We start from the raw sequence: 18,784 nt of genomic DNA on the forward strand, positions 1-18,784 counted from the left end.
TGTCAGGGGATAATTCAATACTGACTTCTTACTTTTGTCTATATGATATTTTATTGCTGTAGTGTCCCTAAGGCTTTTGAACATTATTGTACTCTTAAACTTTGCCCCCTGAAAGAAATTTTATATAATAAAATTGGGTTTAGTCTACCCAACTTTACCTGGACATGCCTGGCAGTATTTAACTCTTTGGCTTTACTGACTCAGTGCCCACAAGACAACATGCAGCTCTGCCTGAAGGCAGCCCTTTAAACCAAAACTAATTTCCTTAAATTATTCCCAGCAACAAAAATGCTCACTAATTTCCACCCCACCTGATATTTCCTTAGGAGGAATTTCCTTCAGCCCTAAAAGGAAATATCAGTGAAATTATATGTGTATTTTTCCTGTGACTGGGAGGAGAGCAAAGGGATAAAATTTTATGTTCTTTTTGAACAGAAATATCTGGCATTAAATATTGTCTTCCATCGTATAGCTCAGTCATTCTGATGGAAGTCTGACAGAGCTCACAGTACTTGGCTATGTGCCATCATTTGTCTTCCAGTAACACTTTTCACAGAAATTAAACATGTGAGCCCTGGATCTTAAGTAAATGCAACATAGCCCAGACTGAAGGAGACCTTAGTCTGTTTCAAACAGGTTTTTCCTCACTGTAGAGTGAGGAAAAGGAACTTTCTTAATAGTTCCTACTCCTTCAATACCAGATTCAGCTCAGCATGGGGTAAGCAGCTGGGGAGTTTGTGGCAGCAGTGCTCCAGCTGCTGCTGCCACTTGGCTTCCACAGAAACCAGTCTGCCAGGGAGGGTGCCAGGAGCCAGAGATCAGCTGCTGAGCACCCCTCAAGTACCACCCTGCCTGCAAATGTTTGGTGCAAAGGGAGCAGCTGATCCTAGTTATGTGTAGGTAGGAGAGATTTGACATCATGATGACTAATAACCTTGAGCTGTGGTTCCCCAGGCATTGAATCAGGATTTTGTACTGGATAAAAGCCACTGCCCCCACAAGAAAAGTCATAAACCAGTACAAAAACACTGTACCCATTCAAATGTGTGTTGTTGGCTTGTTCAGGGGCTGTGGGCTTTTTTTAAGTAGGGGAATAATTATATTTAATGCTATATCAGTTATCTCCTTCTACACATTTGCTACTACCACGAATCAGAGAACTGGCTTTTGATACTATAATTGAGCTTGGCTTTCGGCAGAAATTTGTACGTTTACAGATGATTTGTACTAGAGGTGATATACTAATACATCCAGTATCAGCAGACATGATATCATGGACTAAATTCCATCTATACTGGTGGTCTGAAGGAACACATTATTTCAGCATCCAAAACAAACAAACAAAAAAAAAATCCATTTATGCAAAAAATAACCAGTGCAAAATATTTCCTAAAGGTGATCTCAATGCTTATAAGGAGGTGACAAAGACAGGCAGCAGCTGTTGATAGCACAGTCTGGGACACAGGTGTGTTTCCAGCTGAAGTCTTGATGATGGATTGATTATATGTAGGTTGCTTGGTGTTTTTGCAATCTCTTTACAAGGTGAACATGACCTTAGGTATTTGTTGCTCGTGAATAAAACATACCCCAAACTATTTCCCAAATGTATGCAGCACTCGTTTTCCCCCACAGAGGAATCAACCCCCTACAAAATTCTTGCAGCCCAATCCAACTCACATCTGGTGTTGTAGCGTAATGACTTCTAGAGAATTAAGCTAGTTTGCACATTAAAAAAAAATGCCTCTTACCTGTCTCTCTCCACTCCCTCAAAGCAATCTCAAAACATCTCATTTGATTACTTAACAAGAGAATAACCATTAATACCATATGTACTGAAGGTATTCAGCTTTGTGAGCTCTCAGTAGGAAGCCTGGTTTGCTGGAGACATCGATTCCTGAGCAGTTCTGATGACAGAGGAGCATTTCTGCTACCATCAGAGCACTTATGGGCTCTAAGTAGCAAGACCCCAGTTACTGTTTGAGGTCAGAACAGCTCTGGCCAGCCATGAGGTACCAGGACTGCTTTCACAAAGATTTTCAGTGGGCAGTGGTGGGTACATGACACACCCAAGTGTTCAGCCACAATCCAGCCCTGCTCAAAGGCAATAACGCTGGCAATAATCTCCGAGTTCAATAACCATACCAACTGGGAAAGGCTCTCAGACTCACTGCCAGACAGCCTTCCAAACATTATTGCTCTCCCTCCTGATTCAGGTGAGCTTGGGAGACAGAGGGGCAAAGTTGTTTAAACTTTTTTATCTCACTAAAACTCTGGTGATTTTTTTTTCACTTTTGTCACTTTTTTCCATCCGTGCTCTCTGTGGGAAAATATACACACAGAAAAACACGTACATTTGCAGCACAAACGTTTTTCCAGTGACAGAAGGCAGCATTCTTTTTGCTTTATTTCTGGTGCTTTTAGTCATTTCCTTTAGGCTATAATCTTCCTCTGCACTTTTAAAAGAAGGAACCTGCAGAAAAAAGAGCCTCCACACTTTCATGAGAAGCAATCAAAATTCTCTGCTCTTTATAGATTAAAAAAATTATATCATTGATTGAAGATGTAGGCCAATGTTGGTCAAGAGTTACTTGTAATTTTGTAGGGTTTTTTTCTACATGGCATAAAATTTCTACATGAATGAGAATTTTCATTCAGTATTGAATTCTATCATTGTTGGCTTGAAGGTAGATTTGTAGTTTTGTCCCCCGGGTAAAATATGATTCTGGCTGCTTTCATCTCCTGAGCTGCCCAGATTTATTTAGTGTTACACTCTTTCTGATCATTTTCCAGGATACGTGAGGTTTTATTAGAAACAGTAAATGCGTAGAAAGTGTGAGGGGATTCCAGTTAAGCCTTATGGTCTATTACTTTTATCTTAGCCAAAATGCTTCTACTGGCTTCTGTTTCATGTGTAGTTTTCTGTTATGTCAGTCTATTTAGTATTGCAAAGCAGTAGGAAAGCTCTTGGTTATCATATGCCAGGTCTTACTTGAATTTGATTTAAGGTTTCAAAATCAGCTTCAGTGGTTGGAGTAATTATTGACCCAATTGTTGTCACTCTGCCAAGAGGAAATTATTTGAGAGAAAAGATAGTTTTCACAGAAATAAAAATCTTTGCCTTTTATGGATTGTCAGCTGAGTCCTTTCGGATGATAAATAATCTGCTTGTACCCCTCACATTTTGACATTTGCAATAGCACAGTATTTGCAAATAATTCTTTCTTCCCCCATGTTTAAACACAAGAAAAAGAGAAAAAACATGGGGAGAAGCTAATATGCTAGGAAAACTAATTACCAGTGTCCCTGGTGGGACCTTTTTTTTTCATTCTAGTTTTAAAAAAAAAAAAAACAGAGAAAAAAAATTAAAGATCTGCCACTCCATGGTATTCCTGAGAGACTCATAAAGTATGAGATAGAATAAGTAAATATTAAAATTATAAGAAGATGTGTAGCTTTTCCAGGCTGAGTTTTTTTCATGACCAGTATATATATGCCTCTATCATCTGTTATGTACCAGTGTTAGAGAAGAGCAAAGGACAAATTTATTCCAGAGACAAAAGCAAAGCACTTTATTGGAAAAAATCTAAAGGCAAATAAGAACTTCACAAGATTGTAAGACAGAACTACGATAACACAGGTTGAGAAAACCCAAACCCTTGTAGGATGACCTAAATTCTAGCCAAAAAATAGTGGGCAGGACCAGACTGAATTAGTTGCCCTATAACCTATGCTTTTCCAGTGAATGTGTCCTTTAGCTAATCCATGAGTTACACATCCTTCAGTGTACTTCAGTGAAAAGGATCTTCCCTTCCAGCATTCAGTGGCCTAGTATTTCTTTTCCTATGAAGCACAAAAGATGTTTGTCCCATGGTTTTGACCATCCATCTGCAGGGACACAGGCAGGGCTTGCTATACCTACTCCAGAGTAATTTAAACATGTTGCTCACGTTGTTTACACAGGTTTCACCTAAACAGAGTGCAGCTAAGGTAACATGAATCCTTTAATGAGCACTGAAGAGGATCAGTTCCTGAATTTCAATTTAGTTATATCTCTTGTGTCCACTTTCACCAAGGCTGACTTGGAATGCCAGCTGATATGGGTGTTTAATCTTCTTCTGGGAGGAGCTTTATCCTGAATATTAGGACTGGCTCTTCCACAATCATCTCACCACTACAGATGTTTGAAATAATGGGTAGATGACAAATGACTGCATTTAGGGTATATAATAGCACCTGTGAATGTACTTGACAAACATGGAGGTTGTTTGGTTGTACTAGTTGATGCTGACAAAGCCTTAAAGATCTTTAAAGGAGTGCTGGGTAATTACAAAATATGGTTCTATGAGATGAAGAAATAGTTTTATAAAAGCAAGATGCATTATTCTGCTTGCTACCCATCATAGATAAAGTATAATGCAGAATACAAGAAATGTCTTTATCTTGATCTAGGGCTTTGCTGGAGTCTCTTTGCATAGGATACAAGATGTCTTTTTTTTGTGTCTACTATTGATGAATGACTAGAGCAGCATTATTTTCTACAGACAAAAATCTACAAGTTCTGAGTGTAGGATCCAATAATGCTTTGGGTTTTTCTGTCATTCGATCACTTCAAAAAGGTGCATTGGCAAAGCTCCTGACAGTGACTATGAGTACCTTCATGCATAATGATCACAGTTTGGGCTCCTTTTCAGAGCCAGCTAGGCAATATTCTTCATTAGCATTATCCTGCAGCACTTTCACTGTGAGGTGTGCTAGGGCAGAAGGTTGCTGTAGGTATTCAAGAGCTCAGTACCCACCATTCATCAGCTGTAATTACCCAGATTTTTTTTACCATTGCAGCCAAGAGCAATATACAACCAAGCATTTCTGCATATATCTGGTTATGAAAAAAGGTTCATAAAATAGATTCAGTAATAACAACAACATCATGTTTAAATTATAGTGACAAGAATTACTTTGTAACACTTTAGAAACCTATAACCCACCAGGAGCTTAAAGGTCTATTATGGTTAATGAGGCTGGTAGATGTGGTACTATTACAGGAACAAATGAATGGATATATGAATCAAAAGAATAGATTGCAGTCTTAATATTTTTTCTAATTGAAACTGAACCAGTATATCTCTACAGAGCATCTCTCTGAATGAAACCTATACTGCGGGATTTGGTGTTAAATTATAGGACAATAGCTGGACACCTACCACAGCAATTAAAGGGCAATTAAAAGTTGAAATCCTCTTGAGGTGTTCCAATATGCCTTGAAAAATGTTTAGTAAAAGTATCAATGATGGCTGTTTCTGGCTGTAGTTTTACAAGTAAAATAATAAAAACTGATTAAATTTCATTCCTTCTGCCCCTCCTTTCTCACCTGTTGGAAACATTAATGCTGTGTGGCTGAAACTCTCTTCTCCATTGTATTTTGAGACTAAAATAAACTAAGTGCAGTTTAGCATGAATGTTCTGGCATGACAAAGAGGTTGAAAGTATCATCTTGGCCTTACACCTTGCTCAGTCAAGCAGCTGAAATAGCAGATAACATGTATTCAATTATATTTAAGAAGTTTTATGTAGTTCTCTTGTCTATGATTAAAAATTATATTGTAGAAGTAGAGACAATGCATAGAAGGGCAAGAAAATGACACTGTGGAAGGATTATGGTCTAACATATAATAGACAGAATGACTGAGGAAACAAAATTAATTCTCTCTGCAGAAAGAAGGAATCAGGGGAATATGAACATAGTCTATAAATATTTCCAGGGAGATAATACAAATGAAAAAAGGGGATTATTAATGTTATCACAAGATGGCTGCAAAAGAAGCAATGTCCTAAATGTAAGACAGGAAAATTCTATAACAGCAAAGATAATAAATAATTAGAAATAGACAATCTTTGTGGGGTTAAAAGCCTTTCTGGCTCATATCTTCAGTTCACAGGGTATCACAAAAAAATGGCTTAAGCATGTCAACAACCCCTACATCCTGCTGTCAGATTAAATGTTAGTGCACCACGGAAACTTAGATTAAGGAAAAGAAATCTCTTGCTAGCTACAGATGCCTGTGACTCCTGCAGAAACTGGAAGGGCAATGACCTGAACAAGGCTGACACAAATTCCCTGCAGTTAAAATTTTCTAAATACTTGCACAACCTGTGTTCTCCTGGCCCTCTTGACCCAGGCTGGGGGAGCACATTCAGCTCATGGCAGCTTTTCCAGGAAGGAGTCAATTCAGCTCTAAGCCTGGCATTGAGCCATGGGAGTTCCTGTAAATGCACATCCCCATCTGCATCCGTGTTCTCCAGAACCTCAGCTGCTATGACTTTGGCCACCTCCTCATTTCCAGTTATTCTAGCAATTTCTCCCTGCCTCTATCCCCCATTCCTCTCTCAACCAGCTCAAGTACCTGTAAATTTTCTCACAAATGAGGAGACACATATTGCCTTATGACTTCTTTTAAGTCATTGTATTTATTTCTCTTTCCTTTTAAAAACTAAAAATAAAATATTAATTAAATATTAAAATATTGAAACCTTTCCTCATAACGCGTTTCTGCGGAGCCAGTGCCTCCTTTGTATTTAGCCTCCTAAATTCACTGACTGACTAAAAAAAGTGCCTATGAGCTATAGCATTGGTGTCATGACATTCTGCTTTTATAACAGCACTTTTGCTATGGTTAATTCACCCAGATCAGATCTAATGCCTTCTTGAAGTCTGTAAAAAAACTCCCACTGACTTCAGTGCAGCTGCAGTCAGTGAGTGGCCTTTACAGCAAGTCTAAGGGCATTTAACCACAGTCTTATCTGAATCAAAATCTCACTTCATAAAATGGAAAAAAACCCGATTTGTGTACTTTAAGAGTGTGTGTTTGAAATACAAATGTTAAAAACTTAAACACCTACTGTGTGTAAATAAATTTGCATTAGCACAAAGGGGTAGATTCCTATTAAATTGCTGATTTTAAAGAGAATCTAAAATCATTAACTCTTTGAGAAAGCTAAATTGTTGGTTTTTGTCCAATGTGAAAGACATGTTTCAAGAACAACCAGCCTTAAATTTTTCAAGCATCTTTTTAATAGCATAAAAGTCTTCTCATTTTTTTACACATCACTAACTCTGGTTGGCATAAGCAATAAAACAGAATTAAAACAATTGTCATTATTCTGTTCTATTGACCTCTTTTCTATCTCTTAGAGATGTTATGTCTCAAGACTACAAAGATTTGGCCACTTCACTGAGTGTCTGTGTTTCAGTACTCACCCCAATGCCACATCAACCAGTCTGCAAATGCAAAATCATTTCACCTAGGTCATGGCTTTTATTTCCTACAGGCTTGTTTGGTTTTAGACAGTGCTTTTGGTATTCTGCTATTTTGGTATCCAGTGCTGCACTTATGTAAGGATATCTGAAGGAGCAAGAAAGGGCACAGTGCTCCCCACACACTCCTTACAGCCCTGGTGCTCCTCAGTTCCTCCTCAGGCTGAGAAGGGAACCTCAGAACTGGGGACAGCCCTCCCAGAAAAACCTCCTGACAAAAGCTCTTGTTGCTGCAAAATCCATTTCTAAGAGATGCAGGAAGGTGATCTGAGGACCACAGCCTCAGACTTCTGGCATATCAGTGCTGCCTTATTTCACCTGGGACCCCCGGGCCTTTGCTGTCGGTCTGCGTGTAAAGCTCCTGGATGTTTAAGTTCCTGGTGCTCAGTAAGGCTTAAATATTGAGAGTTCAAATTTGGAACTTGCATTAAGACTCACCTTTGCCTACTAGTCAACTTTACTGTCAATCCAGAGTTCTTATTTCAAGTCCAAAAGGAAAACAATATATGAAGACTTTAAATGCTGTCTTACAATGTAAAAATATTTCTGTAGTATCAAGAGAAAGAAGGATTGTGTGTGCTCATGCCTTGAGCACACTGCATGAGCCCCATAATGTATGTTTTCATTGCTAATTGCTATCATTATTTGAAATATTTTGTTGCTTACAACAACAACATAATTGCAGGAATCTGGAAACGGAACAAAAATCTGTCTGTGCATCAGGCAAGCTGGTGGTGCCGTACTTCCAGTAGTAACTCAGCGTCAGTCAAGTTATTCACTGCTATTTTTATTATCAGTCTCTTTGTAATCACTTTTGACTGTTGCAACGTCTCTTCGGTCCCTCTGCAGGGACTCACACTTTCTCTTGACTCAACCTTTTTCTTCATAATAAGAGAAATAAATAGTACAGAGACCAAAGATGAAACTGTTCAGTGAAAATGAGTATGAATTTGAACTCATTTTCTCATCTGGTCCCCAGATTTTTGTTGTTTTATTTCTGTTAAATGTTTATACTGTGCTGTTGGGAATGAGTGTGCTTACAAATTTTATTTCTTTTAAATAAAGCCTTTTGAAGTATATCCTACATCTTCAGAACATATGCAATAATAATGCCTTGACTAGTAACTGTGCTGAGGGAGGAAAGCTGCCAAAGGCAGATGTTGAAAAATAGCAGTATAATTTTAAAACATGTTTTAAAAATGTCTCCTGGTTCACAAGTTACTGTCCTTCCTTTTTCTCTGTTTCACCTGCATAAGTGAGCTAGTGTTAAATCCTTAAGAAGAATAGTGTGCATGAAATAGCAAGTGTCAATAGTGACACGGATTTATTTTATAACTAATGTACTAAATTGATTATTAAATAACAATATCTTGCCCAATGTAATGCTTGTAATCCTGAAAGATACTATTTTGCTAACTTGATATAAAATATATGTTGGTGAAATATGACACAAAGAGGTGATCAACATTGGTTTGAAATGGTCATAATATAAACATGCACCATTTCCTCCCATTGTCATTTCATGACATGTTAAAAAAGGCTATTTCAGGAAGGTTTGAGACAATTTTAAGTCATTGTATGAGAAATTTTCTAACTCATTAAGTAAAACTGAATGTTTCTGTAATTTTGACTCAAACAGCACAGGTCTTGGCTTATGTCACAACATCCTTTTTCAAATTGCTTTTTCACTGTGCCAGTACCATAACACTACATTTGCTGTTTCTGCCGATCCCAAAGTTGAGAAGCAAGTGCTAGCAAGTTGCAATTCTCCTCTTTTCAAAAAGGATAAAAATCCTGCTTTCTGACCCACCGAGGCAGTGAGACAATGGGCTCCAAGGTCACATCATTTTAGGTTCAGGAAAGCCATTGCTGACCCTGGGCTCAATACGAATGTCTTGGGCAATTCTTCCCTTCTAAGGCAAGATGCAAGACATGTTTTCTGTCAGAGAGATTTTAAACGAGATGATGGCTCCTTGGAGCTGCTCAGGGGGCTGGAATAGTTCACTCCTTGGCATGCTAATGGATTCTGGAAAGTCAGAATGAAGTTTATGGAGATGTTGTTTTGCCCAGCAATGATCCATGAGGTACATGCAGTCACTGGTTTGAGGTGCACAAATTCCCAGGAGCTTAGGGCAAGTGAAAAGAATCACACATTGAGCTGAAAGAAGAAAGGCAATTTAAGGTTTTGACATGTTTAATCAGAAGCTGGGATACATTAGCATGCATCTTTCATTGCTTCTACTGAGGATTTACTTACATAGAAAGCAATTTGTCCCTTGTTGAGCACATGGGGTTAGGAGCAGCAACACGTGATGGAGGGTGCAATGACTAAAGTGACCATTAAGACCAGTTGTAGGGGTCTGATAGTTTACCTTGCTCAGACAGGAAGCTCAGTACTTTCGGCAGTACACTAGGCCCCAGTCACTAAGCTGCCCTGACATGTTGAACCTTGAATTAATTTCTTGCTGTAATGATATGCGTAGCCACATCAAATCCACTGTGGCTGCAGTTTTGGCAGTTAATGTCAAAGTACAGTCATGCAGTCAGAATACATTTTCACAGAGTGGATGCAGCCGCAGTCTCTGAAGACCAGCCTTAAGATTCACCATTTTCATTTATCAAAGGATGCTAGTCACAGATTGCCAGCACCACACAGGTAGCAGCAATCTCTACTCCACTTACTTATCCAGCTGAATCCTGCTTAAAATTTGTATTATGTAACAGCTCTAATATTACCTGAACTCAAATGGGCTGCGAAATTATATACCAGTACTGCTTTGTGTGTGGCAGTAATGCCCATTAAGTGCAGTGTTGTGAAAACTTGCATTCATTTCATTGATAACAATGTGCCTTTTAGACAGTAAATTTCTGCAGTAGTTAATTACTACCGTTCTGAGGTGGTTAATAAAGGTAATCAGATGGGCTTTTCCAGCATGATGCCATCCCAGAAATGCAATAGCCACTCCGAGCCTGACCGCCTGCTGTGTACTGCTGCTTAATTAAGTATTCCTGAAGTGTTTGGCATTTAACAGCTTGTGATATTTAAATTCTACCTGATCCATCTTATAATGCTTATCATTCATTAAAATAAAAGGAAAAAAAAAGAAAAAAAGAAAAAAAGAATAAACAAAAACAACAAAAATGTAGCCCTTTAAGAAGATAGTGCCAAGTGGAGAATTACACTCATCCTTGATCCATGCAGGAGTCTCACAGGTTGGGATTGTCCAAGTGGGAGACTTTCAAATAACCCTGAACAACAACAACAAAAAAGACTGCTAGAAAAATTCTATGGGCATAAATAAAATGGTGTGAGCTAATAAATGAAAGTACCTTTACAAAGTCCAACACATAGGTCTGTGAAGCTATTAAACCTCATCTATTTTGTGATCAGTATGTGGAGACTGTTTCCATAGCCATGTTTACACATAGTTTCCCATTGAAGGCTCCCAGTTGTGGCACTCTGTAGCTGTAAGCCATATTTATGAGCAATTCTGCTAATCCCTGATCCCAGGGCTGCCTGAAGTCAGTCAAAACACTTTGTCTCTATAGACAAGTTCTTGTAAATCTCTCCTTGTTGAAGGATTTAGGTCCCTGATTGTCATATCAGAGATACTTCATAAAACAATTCACAGAATAATACACCCTTCTCCAGCCTTTTACTGGCTAGGTTATTATACCAGATAACCTTTTAATGACAGTATTCTATTTTAACTTGACTCCAGAGATTAAAAAATTCTATGCATCTTATGCATCTTCCACACATCTGCTGCAGTAAATTAGTCAAGATTGATTTGGGCTGGATTGATTGGTTGGTAGTACTGTCTTCTGTGGTAGGAACCAACATGTAACTCCCAGAGGGCGCTGGGTGAGTTTGGGAATTATCAGGTTCATAGATCTAGTATGCAGCAATTTCTGTTCTCTCAAAACAGCTTCACTCCTTAAACTTAACAGGTTCACTTCAGAAAACAAAAACGTATGCAGGAAAATTAAATTGCTATCACCAAGGCATTAATCAAGCAGTTTCTTTAGCAGAAATTAGAGGCAGTAGTTGCTAAAGAAAGTTTGGAAGCAGTGAAGATTGACTGATGTCGTGTGAGAGGAACATTTAGCACCACAACCTTCACCTAGAGTCTGTGTGGAGGCAGCAAGGTCCTGATTTTCCCTGGTGTTCCTGTGCATCAGACCTTGTTTGCACAGTCTGAAGCAGCATCACACATTTGAATGTCACTCTTGATTGTGCCAAATAACTGGAAACTTGAACTTCAGAGATGGACTTTGTTATTTAGGCCTGTCTCCAGCAGAACTGTAACACAAGGCCCATTAAAAGGAGTGTCTACCTAATGATTTAAAACAAATTATTATGATGGATATGTTGGCTTAGGCAATCAGACCAACTGGATGGTAATCACTCCTGTGAAGGAGTGAGTGATTCATATGGTCTAATATGGATTAATTTATATGTAAATTACTTGGTAATAGTGCAGCTTCTGCTTGAAAATCTGTGTGCATTGAAGAAAGGAAAGCATTTCTTGGTGACTACAGGAAGCTCGGTGTAAAAGCCTGTGCCACCTCTGTTCTAAAAGCCCATCACTGATATTCAGAGGTTCACTTTCTCTAATTCATGAGAGCAGTGATTTCCACAGTGTCTAATCTGAGCCCACTCATCTGGCCCTCCTGCTTGATGAATGTTTTCCTGTGAAGACAAGAACTGACAATCAATCAGCAATACACATTCCTTTATGACTTGTTGAGACTAAGTTGTTGTTTTGGGACACACAGATGATTTTTGGCACATAATTCATGCCATGCAGTCAGGCTTCAAGGTGACACAGTAGCTTTTGGTTCTCAGACCAGTTAATCTAAGTTTTATGAGAAATCTTGTATGATAATTTCTTTTACTGCTTCTACAAATTACTAGAGATAGATTTTTTGCATGTGAAAATAATATATTGTTTCATTCAAAATAATATATATTTTCATTTAAAATGTCAGCCATTTCAGGTTTAAATTCTGGACTAAGACCTATGGTAATAATTTTAGCTACATTTTTACTTTGAAAAAAAATTGTTTATTAGATGATGTTGGATCTTTGATAAAAGGATCAATTCCATCAAAAGAAATATGACCTAAGCAGAATTTATTCACAGGAATATAATTTTTTTTTTCACCAACTTCCAGCTCTTGAGGAGAAGAAAACCTTTGCTTTTTGCACCATTTCTGAGAGCGAATTAGTATTCAGTAGTACAAATATATTGCACCAATTGTTTATTTTTACTGTGTTAACTTTTTAGGAGATATCAAGGTTTTATTCCACTTTCTTTGTAGTGCCTTACATAATCAAATGAGTTTTCAGATTCTTAAAAAGTGAAATTATCTTGCTTACTCCAGGATGTTTTTAGTGTCACAGTTCCACATTGCCACAATGTGTTATTTCTAGCAAATCAGTTGAAATTATCATTTAAAGCATCATGATTAATTACTTGCTTAACTGTCCTTATTTTCAATATGTATTTGAGATCACTGGACAAGATCTCTGCTCAGCACTCTGATTTACTCCCTGAGTAAATCTCCAGTGCTTATCTGGAAGTGTTCAAAAAAAAAAATTGGCACTTAGGGACAAGGTTTAGTGGTGAACATGGTACCAGCTTAACAGTAGGATTTAATGATCTCAGAGGTCTTTTCCAGTCTTAATGATTCTATGATTCTTTGAAAGTTTTGGCATCTCCCAGTGCTTTCTTTCATCTCTGTCTGCTTTTTTCTATCGAAAAAGTCTGAGGTAGTTTACTGAAAAGCACAAGTTCACGTGTTCAGTGCAGGTGCTAGCTTCAGCTAAATGCCAATTTATACTGGTCTTAAGTAACTAGAAAAAGTTATTTGTGCCAAGAGCACAAGTACCTCAAATCTGATTAGATGCATAAGTGTCTGTGTGGATTAATTACTAGAATTTCTTGTGATGGATTTGGCAGAGAGACAATCTCTGACATGAATAACAAAATAATACCTCTCTTGTTAATAGTTTAACAGCCCTGGAATAATGTAATTTTTTCCCTCTCCCTACATCCTCCTTCCCCTATTTTCATTTTTAAATCCTTTCAGTCTTACAATGTCGTTTCTTTGGTGTTAAAAATTACTGGTACTTCTTGGCAAGCTAGCTCATAAAATTTAGAGAGAAAAAGAGGTTGTACTCCCATATTTTTGCCTGCTTGAAATTTATTTCCTTCCATCTTAGTAATCTAAGTCTCAGAATAGAACAAAAACAGTTCGTTGCAGTGCTGCCCTGCAAGAGCAGCAATATAGGAGGACCTGGCCTTTTTCTTTAGCTTGTAATAGTCCTGGAAAATCAAAGTATCTCACACTGCTCACAAAAGGTGGGGACCTGGTGTGGGGTATGGGCAGGTCTGACAGTGCTGCCAGCACCAGAGGCTGCTCTTGCTGCCTCAAAGCTGCCACCAAGGCTGGACCTGGCAGCTGCTGGAGGAAGGACCTCCCCAGCATTCCACAGGCTTCTCAGTCTCAAGGCAAAAGGGATTGGTCATGCTTACATTTTGTAAGCCAGAAGTGTCTCCTGAGTAGACTTTCTAAGTGATACAAAACTGCTCACCCAAAAAGGTGGCAAGACCCATTTTATGGGCCCATCTCTATGGAAACTTCTGCCTGTCCCTGTGCAACATCAGTCCAAACACAGAAAAAACAAATCTCACACGAACTTTGTATATGCAGAGTCGACATGGATACTCTAAGTTGCTATCCATTCATCTTTCTCCCTAAAAGCCATTCATTTCCAAGTTTAAGACTCTGATATGCAACTCCTGAATAGCTCTATTGCAGAGTAGTTAATATTGCAGGTTTTTGTCATTTAATTTAATGTTATCAAATTCTTCCCATTTCTCCACACTCATCTCTCTCTCTGACTGCCTCTCTCTCTCACTTCAGTCTTGCAGCCTTTGAAATACACACCATTAAATGGATACTGTCATGGGATTTACTCCTTGCAGTTTGTCCCTGAGGTTTGTAGAAATGAAATTTTCAGTTTTATAGCAACCTGGGCATTCTGTGTATCCTATGATCCCACTCATATTTTAGGAGAGGAGATCCATATAATTTTTTTTCTTTTTTGGATTATTAGAAGTCCACAGAGAAGCTAAGCCACTCTAAACTTCAAAGGGTCCTACTTTAATGAATAAGACACAGCACATGAATAATGTAGGCTACATGGAGTAGAAATAAGGACCAATGACACTGCTGTAAACTATCTGCATACAGCAGTGTAATAAAACAAGGCAGAAGCAAAAGGACTTCTGTGTTTTGTGTCTGATTAAATTGATTTTAGATAGAAAATATAATGAAGTCATAACTTTGTAATATTCTGTGACAAGAAGGTACCATGCTTCTTGCAAGAAGGTCAAATGATGTGCTTTTCAAAAAGGTAAGGCATTTTGAAAGACTTTGTTTCTCAGTACTCACACACATACAGAAATGCAGGGCGCTGCCACAGTAAAAAGCCTTTTAGAGGTCTAACTAACCATGCAAATAGAGATGCATACCAAATCACTAGGTAACATTTCCTATTATGAGCCACAAGCCCAGATAAGTTACTTTAGTTTTTAGGAAAGACATCTTTGAGTGCTCTACTGCAGCTCAAATTTTCACCCCACATCCCCAGAAGCCCAAGAATTGAAACTGTATTACCATCACAAACATGTATTTTTGTTGTTAAAAAATAAAATTTACTCTCAGAATGTGTTCAAAATTGCCTGGATTAATGGTATGTGGTTTTGCTATATATATGAATTCATATTTCATATGCATATTCCAAAGCACATGTTTTATAAACAGCTCAGTAACTTCAACACTAATTTATCTTTCAGTTTTTTCTATTCTTTAGCACAGAGTGAAGTACACAGTTCAATGTATGCTGAAAGTCAAGTCAAGTCGAGAGTGTTTGTTTGTTTACAACTTGGTGCCTTCTGATGCTTTTTTATCTTTGACCCCAGGCCTTATAAACTTGTGGGACATCAGTTCATCCCTTTGAAATGTGTCTTCATCTCCCTCAGCGTCAAAGAGAAGTTGGCAGCGCAGGCAAGGGAGACAGTAGGCACTCTATTTTGGCAAATGTTTTTTTTTTTTTTTTTGCACTCCCAGGGAAGACTGTGATATATTCTGAGCCCTCTGGATGTCACAAGCTCAGCAACTCTGACAAATAAAACATAGCAACAATCTGACGTGAATTTTATGAAGCCAGTAGTAATGTTCATCTTTCAGCTTTGTGGAAACACTCAGAAATATAGAAAGGCTCCTCGTGTCTGCTGAGGAATAGTTAATAAGCTTGAAAGAGATAACAAGAGGAGGATAGGATAGACTAAAGACGTCTCTCCTCAGTGCCTGAGTGTCAGTTTGAAGATGGGAAATATTTTGTGTGCTCAGAAATAAGAGTCCTCCTTATGAACAGCAAATTCGACCTCTACGTTTATGAACACCTCAGGTCTCAAAAACAGATAAAAATTAATTTTTCCATAGGAAAGATTAAGCTCAACAAACTAACTGCTGTTATCTGGGGAACAAATATAAATATATTGAAAAGGCATTATACCTCTCTCCCAAAAAACTGCTTCAACTATCTGCTACTGTGCTGTGTACTTGAAAGCACCATAGACAAAACTGTGCATTATAGAGCTCATTACCCAGGGAGTCACAGCACATGGTGAGCAAGATCCTGCCTTTTCTTCCAACTTCCAGGACTTTGGCATGGTGGCAGAACACTTTGGCCTGGTGGCAGCTCCCTGCTTTCTGTCACAAAATTTGATTTAGCTATGTGGGTATATTAATTCAACTTGATGGCACAGAAAAGACCTAATTTTGATTCAGCTTCACTGCTTCAGATCAGGTATAGGATTATTTTCTAAGTGATGTTACCTCAGAGCCAGGCACTCCGTGTTACCATTCTCCTCTATAAAAGGCAGATTCTGAGTACCCTCACATTCAGGGAGAAACTGAGTCCAGAAAACAACTCCAACCACAGGGCTCTTGTTGAGTTTACTCTCTCCCTCCTCATCTTTTTTTCTGACTCTTTGTCCCCTGTCTTCACCACCTTGAAAAAGGAAAAAAAAATTAGAAAAAAAAAAAAAAAAAAAAGGAGGTGGAAAAAATACCTTAGGCAAGAAAAAGATAAAAAATAAAGTGCTGTTTGAATTTGGAATGATTGAAAACTGTCTTCCTATTCAAATCTGCTATAATAAATAAATAAATAAAGCCCACCTCCAGCTAATAAGACTGCTCCAGGAGCTGTTTGATAAACATGCGGTTTGTCTATGCAGGATGACAAATCTCCCAGGAACAGATGCTGCTCTTCTAAGCACTGTATAAAAAGTTGCTTTATCTGCTTAATCATATATCTAGATTTAACCTCTCCTTTGCAACAGACAAAATTAAACAGAGTAAATCTGTCCTGGGATATGAACCTATTAGTAATCCCGATCTCCTAACTGCTGGTAAAATACAGTTGTGTTCCTTGACACATCCAGTTCCATTTGCATTATGGAAGGCTAATGCATCAACTTGGCAATAAAAATGCATGGCCTGCTGAAATGGATGTACTGGATGAAAGAATTCTGCTGGTTCTATGCATGGTCTCATTGCACTGCTCACGTGCCCTTGCTTTTTGCAAGGGTGGGTGATATAAATTGCCCCATGTTCACTAGCTCAGTTTGCAAGGCTCACAAAGAGTAAGGAACTCAGGTGAATTTATAATTTTACAGACACCTTCCTATGCAGAAATCCATTGTTTGCTGGTTGGTTTTTTGTTGGGTTGTTTTGTTTAGTATTTTGTAGGGCTTTCTTCCTTTTAAGGTGACACACAGGATTCAGTCTGTTAAGGTAACACTATGATAGGTATGGGACAAAGTGGTGTTATATCTCATAATATTTCTAACTGCATCTGCATCACTAGGTTTGTGCTGCTTCTGTGGCAGAACTCCCCAGCCAGGCACTCCCCAGAGAGTCACAAGAGCTCAATTTTGAGTACCATGAGTACCAGGAATAGTGTCTTTACAGCACCATTGTGCTTCCAGAGAGATGTTCTGTACTTCATTTGTTTTTGCAAGGGTTGCCTTTTACTTTGGCAACTTTATTTGAGCCTTGTCTGTCCAATTCATAATTAGCAACAACTTTTCTTTTGTTTTCCTGAGATTGCTTACCCAGGAGTATCTTTTATCCCTTACCACAGTTACATTTTTCACTTGCTTTTCCTAGGAACATGTGTTAAATTAAGCTGTATTAGTAATCAAATGAAAAACCAAACTTATAATTAAAAATTATTCTCATCTTCTCCTCAGCTCTATTAAAGGGGAATTTTTTTTATCTCCTATTTGTTAAAGAACTATTTGTTTTCTGGATTTTATAGGTACCTCCAGTCACAGCCAAGATTTGTTGATGGCAAGTGCTGAGCCCAGCTATACCTCTTCTTTCCATTTATTATCTCACCTTCTTTGCTTATAATATTCAAGTACTTCCTCAGCACATTTAGGGATTGCAATTTAAAGTATGGGGAGGGAAGTCAAGTTACACCGTGGCATCCTGAATGTCTAGATGGCCTCTACAGGTCAATTCAGATTGCCCAGCTTCATCTCTCATACTGCCACTTTTGGGAAAGGCAAGATATATAGAAAGCCATGTGTTGACATAGCTCCTAACTTTGAATGCTTCATCACCTGGAGGCAAACACAGAAGAATGCTTCATTTTCTGCTATCACAGGCCGTTAATCATTGTCACAACCAACTGCTCATTTTGGGGGGCCATTCCCAATCCTCCCCTCAGATCACCCACAAACCAGACTTAGCCACCACCTTAGGATTATTCCTTGTGCCGTTAGAGACTTTATTATCTGAAGCAAAGCCTGGGTTTATTATGTGTATAAATTCAGGCAGTAACTGCACCAGGCTATGCAAGGGGGGCTTATTTATGAAGAAGAGTCTCTAACATTAGGTTTGAAGGCATGAAGCTTACCTGCTCACAGAACAGGTCTAACAGATCTAATGATTTTCCATTGCAAATGTCCTTCCTTCCTTCCTTCCTTCCTTCCTTCCTTCCTTCCTTCCTTCCTTCCTTCCTTCCTTCCTTCCTTCCTTCCTTCCTTCCTTCCTTCCTTCCTTCCTTCCTTCCTTCCTTCCTTCCTTCCTTCCTTCCTTCCTTCCTCTCCTCTCCTCTCCTCTCCTCTCCTCTCCTCTCCTCTCCTCTCCTCTCCTCTCCTCTCCTCTCCTCTCCTCTCCTCTCCTCTCCTCTCCTCTCCTCTCCTCTCCTCTCCTCTCCTCTCCTCTCCTCTCCTCTCCTCTCCTCTCCTCTCCTCTCCTCTCCTCTCCTCTCCTCTCCTCTCCTCTCCTCTCTCCCTTGATGCCTTCACCACAGCTACACTTTCCCTATGCATTGCCATTAAATACGGAATAAGCTGTTCTTCCCAGCAGAAAGAGAACAGATGT

General features: G+C 38.7%; 1 long non-coding RNA gene across 1 annotated transcript; it reads right to left on the reverse strand.

Moving 5' to 3' along the window:
- Positions 1-3,832: 3,832 nt before the first annotated feature.
- Positions 3,833-18,401, reverse strand: LOC135302146 (uncharacterized). Its single transcript, XR_010363852.1, has 3 exons — positions 18,315-18,401; positions 16,226-16,400; positions 3,833-9,470 (listed from the first exon to the last, which is right to left on the reverse strand). It is a non-coding gene; the product is annotated as an uncharacterized LOC135302146 (long non-coding RNA).
- Positions 18,402-18,784: the final 383 nt, after the last annotated feature.

This window comes from Passer domesticus, chromosome 6 (assembly GCF_036417665.1).
Source record: "Passer domesticus isolate bPasDom1 chromosome 6, bPasDom1.hap1, whole genome shotgun sequence".
Lineage (NCBI taxonomy): Eukaryota > Metazoa > Chordata > Aves > Passeriformes > Passeridae > Passer > Passer domesticus.